Source organism: Triticum dicoccoides, chromosome 6A (genome assembly GCF_002162155.2).
Source record: "Triticum dicoccoides isolate Atlit2015 ecotype Zavitan chromosome 6A, WEW_v2.0, whole genome shotgun sequence".
NCBI lineage: Eukaryota > Viridiplantae > Streptophyta > Magnoliopsida > Poales > Poaceae > Triticum > Triticum dicoccoides.
Window position 1 is genome coordinate 27,949,139 of NC_041390.1, and position 11,062 is coordinate 27,960,200.

The 11,062-nt window shown below is 43.0% G+C and overlaps 1 pseudogene; it reads left to right on the forward strand.

Moving 5' to 3' along the window:
• Window positions 1-3,278: 3,278 nt before the first annotated feature.
• Window positions 3,279-4,334, forward strand: LOC119314225 (annotated as a pseudogene).
• The last annotated feature ends 6,728 nt before the right edge of the window (window positions 4,335-11,062 follow it).

Below are 11,062 nucleotides of genomic sequence, written 5' to 3' on the forward strand. Positions count from 1 at the left end.
GTTTGAAAATTGCCCTATAGTGCCGGTTTGTGTCTTCAACCGGGACTATAGGTTAAGAATCTGTAGTGCCGGTTGGTGACACAAACCGGTACTATAGGTTAGACCTTTAGTACCGGTTTGTGTCACAAACCGTCACTAAAGGTGCTCGTGCGGCCCTGGCCTGACGCCAGCCTGCCACCACCCCTTTAGTACCGGTCCGTGGCATGAACCGATACTAAAGGTTCATTACGAACCGGCACTAATGCATAGCCATTCGAACCGGCACTATTGATCACATTAGTGCCAGTTTTTTTACAAACCGGCACTAATGTGCTTCACGTTTGACACTTTTTCTACTAGTGTTCTCTCTCTTTGGATCTCAATACAATGTTCTCCCCCTCTCTTGTGGAGAACTATTCGATGTAATCTTCTTTTTGCGGTGTGTTTGTTGAGACCGATGAATTGTGGGTTTATGATCAAGTCTATCTAGGAATAATATTTGAATCTTCTCTGAATTCTTTTATGTATGATAGGTTATCTTTGCAAGTCTCTTCGAATTATCAGTTTGGTTTGTCCTACTAGATTGATCTTTCTTACAATGGAAGAAGTGCTTAGCTTTGGGATCAATCTTGCGGTGTCCTTTCCCAATGACAGTAGGGGCAGCAAGGCATGTTTTATATTGTTGCCATCAAGGACAACAAGATGGAGTTTTCATCATATTGCATGAGCCTATCCCTCTACATCATGTCATCTTGCTTAAGGCGTTAATCTGTTTTTAACTTAATACTCTAGATGCTTGCTGGATAGCGGTCGATTAGTGGAGCAATAGTAGTAGATGCAGGCAGGAGTCGGTTTACTTTTCTCGGACGTGATGCCTATATACATGATCATACCTGGATATTCTCATAACTATGCTCAATTTTGTCAATTGCTCACCAATAATTTGTTCACCCACCGTAGAATACTTATGCTCTCGAGAGAAGCCACTAGTGAAACCTATGGCCCCCGGGTCTATCTTTATCATATTAATCTCCTACTACTTAGTTATTTCCTTTTATTTTTACTTTGCCTTTATTTTACTTTGCATCTTTATCACAAAAATACGAAAAAAATATCTTTATCATATCTATCAAATCTCACTCTCGTAAGTGGCCGTGTAGGGATTGACAACCCCTATTCGCGTTGGTTGCGAGGATTTATTTGTTTTGTGCAGGTACGAGGGACTCGCGCGTAGCCTCCTACTGGATTGATACCTTGGTTCTCAAAACCTGAGGGAAATACTTACGCTACTTTGCTGCATCATCCCTTCCTCTTCCGGAAAACCAAGGCAGTGCTCAAGAGGTAGCAAGGGTTTCTTTTTGTCGACGATCCGATGTTTCAACCCTGTTTTCCAGGCGGCCAACGCGTCGCTAAACTTGGTGATGGCGTGTTTGTTTATCTTCTTCATTGCTAGGTCCTTATCTGGATCTTTATTATCCTTTTCATTGCGGTCCGGGAACAAGAATATCTGGTGCAGCTTCTTTAGGAGGGAGGGCCTCATATTATCTATCTTCTGTAGTTTCCCATCGTTGATCGTGGCAGTTGTCCGTACGATGCAACCTATTTGATTGTCGTAGCACGATCGCGCTTCCTCGGGCGCTATTGTCTCAAAAATACCGTCGTCCATCTCCATGACCACCAGTCTAGTACTCACGAGCTGGTTTGGGCGCCGTGGCCTCTTTGCTTTCGGTTCTAGACCAGCTCCGCTAGTCTCGGCACCGGTCTCAGTCTCATCGCCGGTCAGCATGTCGGTATCAGTCCCCGATGCGACAGCACAGTCGCTGCAACATGGGTAAGGGAGACCACATCAGTGCTGGGGGGTCTGAAAATTGGGACACACTTTCGCGCGTCGCGGGCTGCCTCTCAGACAGCTACTGGGGAGGCGGCGGAGTACCTGGGTGCGCGGCGAATCCCCGGGGACTCGGTGACCAACTTCCTTCCCGTGTGGCACATGGAGACGACAGCGACCCCGGCGAAGAGCAGCTTAGCCGCGAGCTGCACAGCCTCGTCCACCTCCTAAGTTGGGACCTCCGTGCGAGCGTTGCGGGGCGCCGCTCGGATGGCTTCTGGAAGGCAGTTGTACATGGGCACAGGGTGAATCCCGGCGAGAGCTGGCCATTGGCGCGCGCAAGTAGATGACAACGTCCTCGACGAAGAGCAGCCCGGCCAGCTCGCCTCACTATCCTTTGATTAGAAATGAAAGATAGGGAAGAAGCAGACTTGAGCCTGCAGGGAAAGGATAAGGTGACGATGCAGTCTCCACTCGTTCGGGGCGACACTCGTACTGAATGTATGAGAAACGTGACGTGGCAGAGACCCCAAGATACTCCCTCCATTTATTTTTAGTCTGCATATAAAGTTTGGTCAAAGTCAAGATTTGTAAATTTTAACTAACTTTATAATAAAAAAATATCAACATTCACAATATGAAATCAATATTACCAGATGCGTCATGAAATGTATTTCCATACTATATAGTTTTGGTATTGTAGATGTTCATATTTTTTTATATATGGGAAGTAGAGGCACTCTTCCATATAATGAAGTTTATAATATATGTGCTTATATTGTACTATAATTGTTTGAATAACTTAGCATATGTTCAGATGTATGATATCTGTAATTTAAGCGCTTGAATTTTACATATAAATATTTATTAATAAATATGTACCCCTATAATAGCTAGGCCGTGCAGTTGCACGGGTAGATGACTAGTGATTACAATCTTGTTTGTGTGCAAGTCAAGCTTATCTAGTTTACACGTAACAACTTGTAGAACATTACAAAATTTATGCTTGCTAATAACTTCTAGAACACTACAACACTTGACATGTAAAAGGAAATTGACGAGTCATAGACTACTAAAGCAAGTTACATTACTAGTCTTATTTATCTTAACAGACCACACAAGATTACAAACTAAGTACCGTGACGACCATGCTTATCTAGTTTATGCGTAACAATTTGCAGAAAATTACAAACTTAGTTTCAGAAAAATAGGCAATCTAGATTAGTGTTTGAGCTGTAAAGTGAATAAGATGAGTCATGCATGTTATCACACCTTTTTGGTGGTGGAATGATAGTGCAACAACAAGGACCTTTAATGACCAGTCCAAGAATACACTTGTAAGTAGTGCCACCAAACAGAATATACCAAATGATGATTTTGAGAAGCATCCAAGCACTTTCCACACAAACAAATGCCAATTGTGAAAGAGATCATTCCATGGCAGCTATAAATAGCCCCATAGCATGACGATCATCCTTCCTCATCCATCATTCTCATAAGTAGAGCGCATCATTTAAGCCAAGCAAGTTGTGGTCAATACAAATCCACCATGAAGACCTTTCTCATCCTTGCCCTCCTTGCTATCGTGGCGACCACCGCCACAACTGCAGTTAGAGTTACAGTGCCACAATTGCAGCCATAAAATCCATCTCAGCAACAGCCACAAGAGCAAGTTCCATTGGTACAACAACAACAATTTCTAGGGCAGTAACAACCATTTCCACCACAACAACCATATCCACAGCCGCAACCATTTCCATCACAACAACCATATCTGCAGCTGCAACCATTTCCGCAGCCGGAACTACCATATTCGCAGCCACAACCATTTCGACCACAACAACCATATCCACAACCGCAACCACAACCACAGTATTCGCAACCACAACAACCAATTTCACAGCAGCAGCAGCAACAACAACAACAACAACAACAACAACAACAACAACAAATCCTTCAACAAATTTTGCAACAACAACTGATTCCATGCATGGATGTTGTATTGCAGGAACACAACATAGCGCATGGAAGATCACAAGTTTTGCAACAAAGTACTTACCAGCTGTTGCAAGAATTGTGTTGTCAGCACCTATGCAAGATCCCTGAGCAGTCGCAGTGCCAGGCCATCCACAATGTTGTTCATGCTATTATTCTGCATCAACAACAAAAACAACAACAACAACAACCATCGAGCCAGGTCTCCTTCCATTAAGCCAGGGCTCCTTCCGGCCATCTCAGCAAAACCCACAGGCCCAGGACTCTGTCCAGCCTCAACAACTGCCCCAGTTCGAGGAAATAAGGAACCTAGCGCTACAGACGCTACCTGCAATTTGCAATGTCTACATCCCTCCATATTGCACCATCACGCCATTTGGCATCTTCGGTACTAACTGAGAAGAAAATAACTCTAGTACTAGATATATGAAACACCGTTTTCTCAGTCCATGGTTTGGTCGTTGTAGCGGTGAAAAAATAATGTGACATGCACTATCATGTAAGAACCCAAACTATACTAGTTCAAACTTGGAATAAAAGACAAACACAGGTCTTGTCTACATATTTATGTTGCATCTATTTATATATTAAAAGTAATATAAGGTGAACCAGGAGCAAGGTAAATATGCTAGAAAATTGCACGTTAATTAGAAATTACTAGCCCTCAATCCGGTAAATCTTAACAAATAGAATTATCTTGACCGTTAGATTTATGTAACATATATAATGCTTTGGGCCTCCAACGACTGTACGTGACACATCTGAACGCACATATGTTAAAGAAAATATATTTGGTAAATGGTGGGCCTCTTTAAAAAGAGAACTCACGTACATGCACCAACTAAGAAAAACACATACATGTAAACGGGAAAAGGATGAGGTTTTCTCACGTACGTGCTCCCTGGCTCCACCCCGTTGAAAAAATATACATCTGGAGGCCACTTTGTTTCCTCATCAAAAAAAAACTTACGTTAAAAAGATTGCATGCATCCCAGGGAAAATAGTCAAGAAGAAGTCGGACTTCAAAGAAAAAAGGAACATGTTAAGTTAAAAAAAAACAAGAAACCTGTTAAGTTAGAAAAAAACAAGGAACGTGTTGTCCTAGGAAAGATATGTGTCAAATCTTACAAAAAAAAAGAATACACACACGTACGTTCATGCACTTGGAAAATAGAAAAAAAAAAGGAACATCACGTATGTATACACTTCGGAAACTCATTACATGACCATGTCTGATATACTCCTCTAATGCTTAATATTAGTGCCTAATAATTTATATTTAAAATTTAATTTACTGATCAAATATCCCCACTGTTTAAATTTTAATTTGGCACATTGTTTGGCTATAGTATAAACCTAAATTTCCTCTTATTATTATATATCATGGTAATAATCCAAATGCGACTAATCTGCGCAGGCGCACCGGCGCAATCAATTCAGCCGGACACAGCGCGGCCGTTTGATTAGATTGCATTTAACCATCAGATCTGGAATCGTTTTCTTTCCAATTAAACGGATTCAACCAAACAGCAGAGGAGAAAACAAAGCAGCGCCGCCGCCAACACTAGCCATGGACGACCGATGTAGCAAAACCTTGAAGAACCGCCGCCGGTCGCCACCCTCGCAGCTGGTCGCCGCCCTCGCCGTCAGTCACCACCCTCGCCGCCTGCGTTTCTCATCGGCTTCATTCATGCAACAACATGCACTCGTGGTTGCAGGCTTGCAGCTCCGGCTCCGGGGGACATGGCCGCATCTCCGGTAGCGCCGGCCGCCGGCCGAAGCACCTGTCGTTGTGGTCGCGCTGTACCTCGCCCTGTAGCCGGTGGTAGCGAAAAACTTCATTGTTTGCAGCAAAAAAATGTTGTCGCCCGTCGTCGAGGTTGCATCATCTTCATGAATTATGTGGCAAAAAAACTTTGTCGCCGGTAGTAGCAAATGAAGCCGCCGGTAGTAACAAAACAAGACACTGGTTCCAGCCCAAAAAAAATCAGCGACAGAACCTTTGGTTGGTTCCAACAAAAAAACTTGTCGGTTGTAACATCCCTCGCCGCCGGATGTAGCATCTCCCAGGGCTGGTTGCAACACTCCATAAAAAAAGTTGTCTATGAGCGCATCCATGGCAACTGCTGCACCGTCAGCAACGAGGGGAAGAGGAGGCAATGAAAATCGTTTGAGTCCTAGCTCCACAGGACGCGGCTGCAGCATGGGGAGTCCAAAAATCTGTCACAATCAACATGCGCCTCGCCATCCTCCTGCGCAGGAGAGAGAAGAAAAAGGAATAAGAGGAAGAAGAAAGGAAACGGGAGAAAGAAAAAAAAACAATTGGTTGTGGGCTCAGGCAATTAGTCAAACGAGGGGCACGCGGGGCCGTAGGATACAGCGCAATCGAACGAAGTGCGCGCGTCCGGCCGAAGACTCAGCCGGACTGCCGGCTGGAAATGTTTCCCTAATACAAAGGCTTTGTCTGAATGACAAGTCGTCTGAGTTATCGGCTAACTAGAAAAAAGATAAATATGATAGATAATTCCATAATAATTAGAAATATCTAGCATTTAATTATGTAAATAAGAAAATCACAACCGTTGGATTTACTTTAAAGGTAAATTTCTCTAAATTCCCACCATTGCCAGTATGTAGAAACATGTGCCGCTTCAATTCTCCCATAATCACCAATCAATCAACAACACAAAACATACCTCAGTTAAAAATAACTGAACAAAAAAAAGAAAAAAAGAAGAAAGGACAAGATACACGCATGTACACGACAGCCTTGGCTTGAAACACATCAGTAGATCAAGTGTCCGCCTGCCTCCCTTACACAGAATAAATTCTAGGAAAGAAAATAATAGTGCAACCTAACCTTATACGTACTATTCTATCCTCACGTCCCATGAGGTTTACTAGCCTACTGCCGCCGCATCATGCCATCCTCTCCTTTCAGCTCCCATGCTCTCCAGCACCCTCCTTGCGGCGCCACTACTCGCCTAGGGATATTGCTGCTCAGACCGTGGAGCTTAACCTGCTTCTTCTTCAGCAAATATGGAACTGCTTTAGGATCCTTCTGACATCAGCACGTATGGGCCTCATTATACTGCAGCTCCTGGACCTCCTACAATTGGTTGGCTATGGCCAGTTGATCGATGTGCTGAAGTCCAGGTCTGTTTGCTGGCACATATGCTTTGGAAATAGGCCACTATGTTTGTACTTCAAAATTGTTTCTGTATTCTTGAGTGGTACATCCTTTTAAGCGCCAGTTTTTTATGTTAATTCATGCTGACAACACTTAATCTAGCCTTTCATGTTCACGTACTAAATACAGGAGCAAGTAAAAACAACAGACCACCTAATTGCTCTGCAAGTTCTACACAGGAAAATTTGTCATGTTCTACGATCGCACCATCCCACCCTTCTCTCTTGGTATGGGCGCCAATTGAGGGATTAATAAAACTGAAACGAAGACGTCACAGGGCTGGAAGTACGGCTAGCCTGGTTCACACTGCAACCTACCCAACGCCATCAGAAACTAGCAACTGAGGCAGGTGTTGATCGATTCTCTCAAATTGCTCTCATGTAAGTACTAGCCCTTGCATGTGCGTACATACCTTTGTTGCATTCTCAAACAGATAGAACATGTATGATCGGTGCATGGCTATTTTTCATCACATGACATCCAGATAACAAGCATGAAAGGACTACATTGGAGATCAAAAAATATTGGTTCCTAGCTAGAGTATCACTACCTATGGACTTGTCTCCATAGAATTTGTTCCCAAGATGTTATTTTAATTAACCTCTTTAGCTTTCTTCCATTGCAAACGGTGATGTGCATCATGGTATATACGTGACCATCTTGCACATGTATACACAAGAGGCTCAGACGGAGGTGCTGGATTCTGGACGAGAGAATATGAAGCAGGAGTGAGCGAAGAGTAAATAATGGGGGGAGTACCGATTGGTGTTATGAAGAAAAATGCCATCCAAAGATTGATTAGTGTCATGGAAGATTAATTTCTGAATGCGAATATATATGTTACATTGGTTTGGATCTTTTCGAGATAATTGCACCTAAATTAGGTTCTTTCTTATTTCATATGTATACCTTATTTCAGTAAAAGTTCACAACGAACTTAGTAGGACAAATATAATTTTGTTTGTTCTTTCTGTTGTCCGCCACCAAAGCTCAGTTTGAACTCTCTAGAAATGGACAATGATTTATGCATTCTATATCTTCTTGATTGATTAGCCATGACAAGGAAATAAAAGGAGTGACTGATATAGCATAACTTTGGAACGATCTGTTCGTAGAGGTTACTACAAATTAGAGTAGTGTCTGTTGGAATTTTGCTAGTAGGCCTTTGGCCCAAAGCCCAACTAAAATTCTGAAATTCTCTTGGCTCATTCATGCACACATGTGAGTGGAGTGAGTGAGACTAAATTTTAGTCCCACCCCGGAAGTTGAGAGAGAGTTGCACCTCTTTATAAGGTGAGCTCTTCTACCACTTGTATGAGCATGAGAAGAGGAGACCTATACGCGCGCTCCTCCTCCTCGCTCGCCACGCCTCGTCATGATGCGCCGCGCCGCCGCGGATTGCGGGATTGAGCCGAGCCGAGGACGTTGTCTATATTTTTGCTGCTCGGGAAAAATTAATGAGTCATTAATTAATAATTAATGGACGCGTTAATTACTAAACCATTTTCGATTCTTTTGGATCGTGATGACTCGGACATGGGGTTTACTCCCACGACCTACCCGGCCCACACTATATAGTCAAGCAGACGTCTACCCTAGCCGCCGCCGCTTCGTATGGTTTCTCACCACCGTTACAGATCATTGCGCCGCCAAGCAAGTTTTCTCCATCCCTCCTGTCGGCGTGCACCAGGAGAAGGGACAGCAGGCCTCCGGAACCCCGCCTCTCGTGATCCTGTACGGGAGAGGGGCGATCAGGTTTTTGGGGAGCCCACTCGCACGACTGCTGGCAGCGACGACTTCGCGAACGACGACTTCTTCCCCGACCTCGGCAACCTCATCCTCGACGACATGGGCGACAACGTCAATACCGGCGGTGCTACACCCACTGCACCGTATGTTATTCTATCCTTCTTGTTCGAGATCGTGGTAGAATTCAGATTTCTTGTATGTGCCCTAGATGTGATCTGTTCATCTAGTATGCTAGTTCGCATGATTAGTTTAATCTCTGCTATTGTTGTCATGATCTATTTCCTATTTATTCGGATTAAATCTCGTAGTAATTTGCTCATTTTTCCAACAGTGCCATCTAATAGATGATGTAAATCTCCTCAAGTTTGACGTTGTTGAGCTAATTTACAAAAAAAAAACTCATCATTATTGGATGTCCTTAACAGCTCAAGAACAAGTTGGGGTCGAAATAATGGATTTACACTTTTACATTAAAGGTTTAGCTAAAGCAAGCAGGTGTTTTTAAACCTGGATTTTTTTCCTCCTGAATTTCTTTGTATTTTCTTATTGACACTATTTATACAATCATCCGACAAAGATTAGCTAAAGCTGTTTGTAGATACGTTGAAACCTGAAAAGCTTCTTTGGTTATCCTTTTAATAGTTCCACGTTTATTTTCTCATAGGTCATAATTCTTATGTAATACCAAGATGCATTGTGGTAGTGTACATGTGTTAAATTCAGGTTGTTATTCACAATTTGCGACAAAATTTAGCTCACGCTACATTTAAATATGTTGAAATGTGAAAGCTCTTTTTCTTCTCCTTTCTACACCTTGCATCGGATTGCATCCCTTTAGTTAACCAACATTTTGTACAACATGTAGATATTAGGAAGTTCATCATAGTTTGTCTATTTCCGTGCTAATAAATGTATGAAATCTGCATTTCCAAGCTACTAGGACAAGTAAAAAATAATAATTTTACCATAGGATTCAAAAACAGCAGTTCTAAAGTGCACTTTATTTATTTGTGAAAGTGATCACATTTTGTTTCATTTTTCTATAGACAAATCTACTAATACATACTCACGATAAAACTATAAATGTTCTAGTCCGCACATTGGGCGGGCCACCCGGCTAGTTAGTCTAAAGATAACAAAATGAGTCTGGAATTTGAATTCAATTGAAGTATTTTCTTGGACTTTGAAATTGAGTATTATTAAAGTAGTAAGGACTATCCACATCCTTGGCTTGCCCCTGATCAATTATTTCCAGAGAAGCATTCAATTCATCAATCAATTACTTTGATTTTAGTGGCTGGTACTTCTCCTCAACATCAGTATATTCACCGTGGCCACTCCAAATCGGCAAGAATGAGGTACCAGTGCTCTGGAGCAGTGCAAGCTAATTGCTTCTCATGTGAAGGGGTGCGGGCGCGGGAGAGGTATTTCTGGTGGGCCAAGGAACTAAGAAGCGACCGTGGCAGCGGTACAGACGCCCGCAAAGCCCCATAATTTGTTTTTGGTTTATAGGAAAAATGCACATCCATACCGGCCTGGGGAATATAGCACCGTATTGGATGGAAAACCATGCCCGGATGGTTGCGAGCGGTTTGAGGGTTAGCTTTTGTAGTTATGCTATAGCAATTCCCTGCTAATGATGTCACGTCGCCACGATTACTGTTGTTAACCTCACGATGATTCAATCCCGTTCAAATTCAAATTTAAAATAAAGGCAAACATCAAAAGTTTTCAAACATTAAAACTAAAATCTTTGAGAGGTGACAAATAATGCATAAGTAATTATGGTGAAGAAACCACACTTTAATCAAATGTTTAAATACTCTAAAATGAAAAAAACAGTGGCTTAAACTATTATTTAAATGCTTTTAAAATAGTAAAAAATCTTCTAACTAAATTATTTGGGTACCAAACTTTTGGTGGCAGTGGTATATTTAGTAGAACTAATTTAGATGCTAATCATATAATTTACAAAATTAGAGTAAATTGAAAAATAGGATAAAACGGAAAAAGGAAAGACAAAACAAATAAAAGCAAAAGGGGGCAACCCCTCGCTGGGCCTCGGCCTAGCTGGCCACTAGGCTAGCTAGGCTGGCCCCGCCGCCTCCCTTAACCCCCCACTCCCCATCGAACCCAAGCCCGATCGCCCCACTTCCCCCACACCCCCTCGCCAGCATCCCCACCTCTTGATCCCATCTGGATCGGGGAGGGTATTGCCCCCATAGACCCCGTTGCCGTCGCCGGATCGCCCGCCGACGTCGCCAGGCCTCCTCCCCGCCGCCCGTCTCCGGCTCACCTCCCCTCTCGCTCCTCTTCCCCGA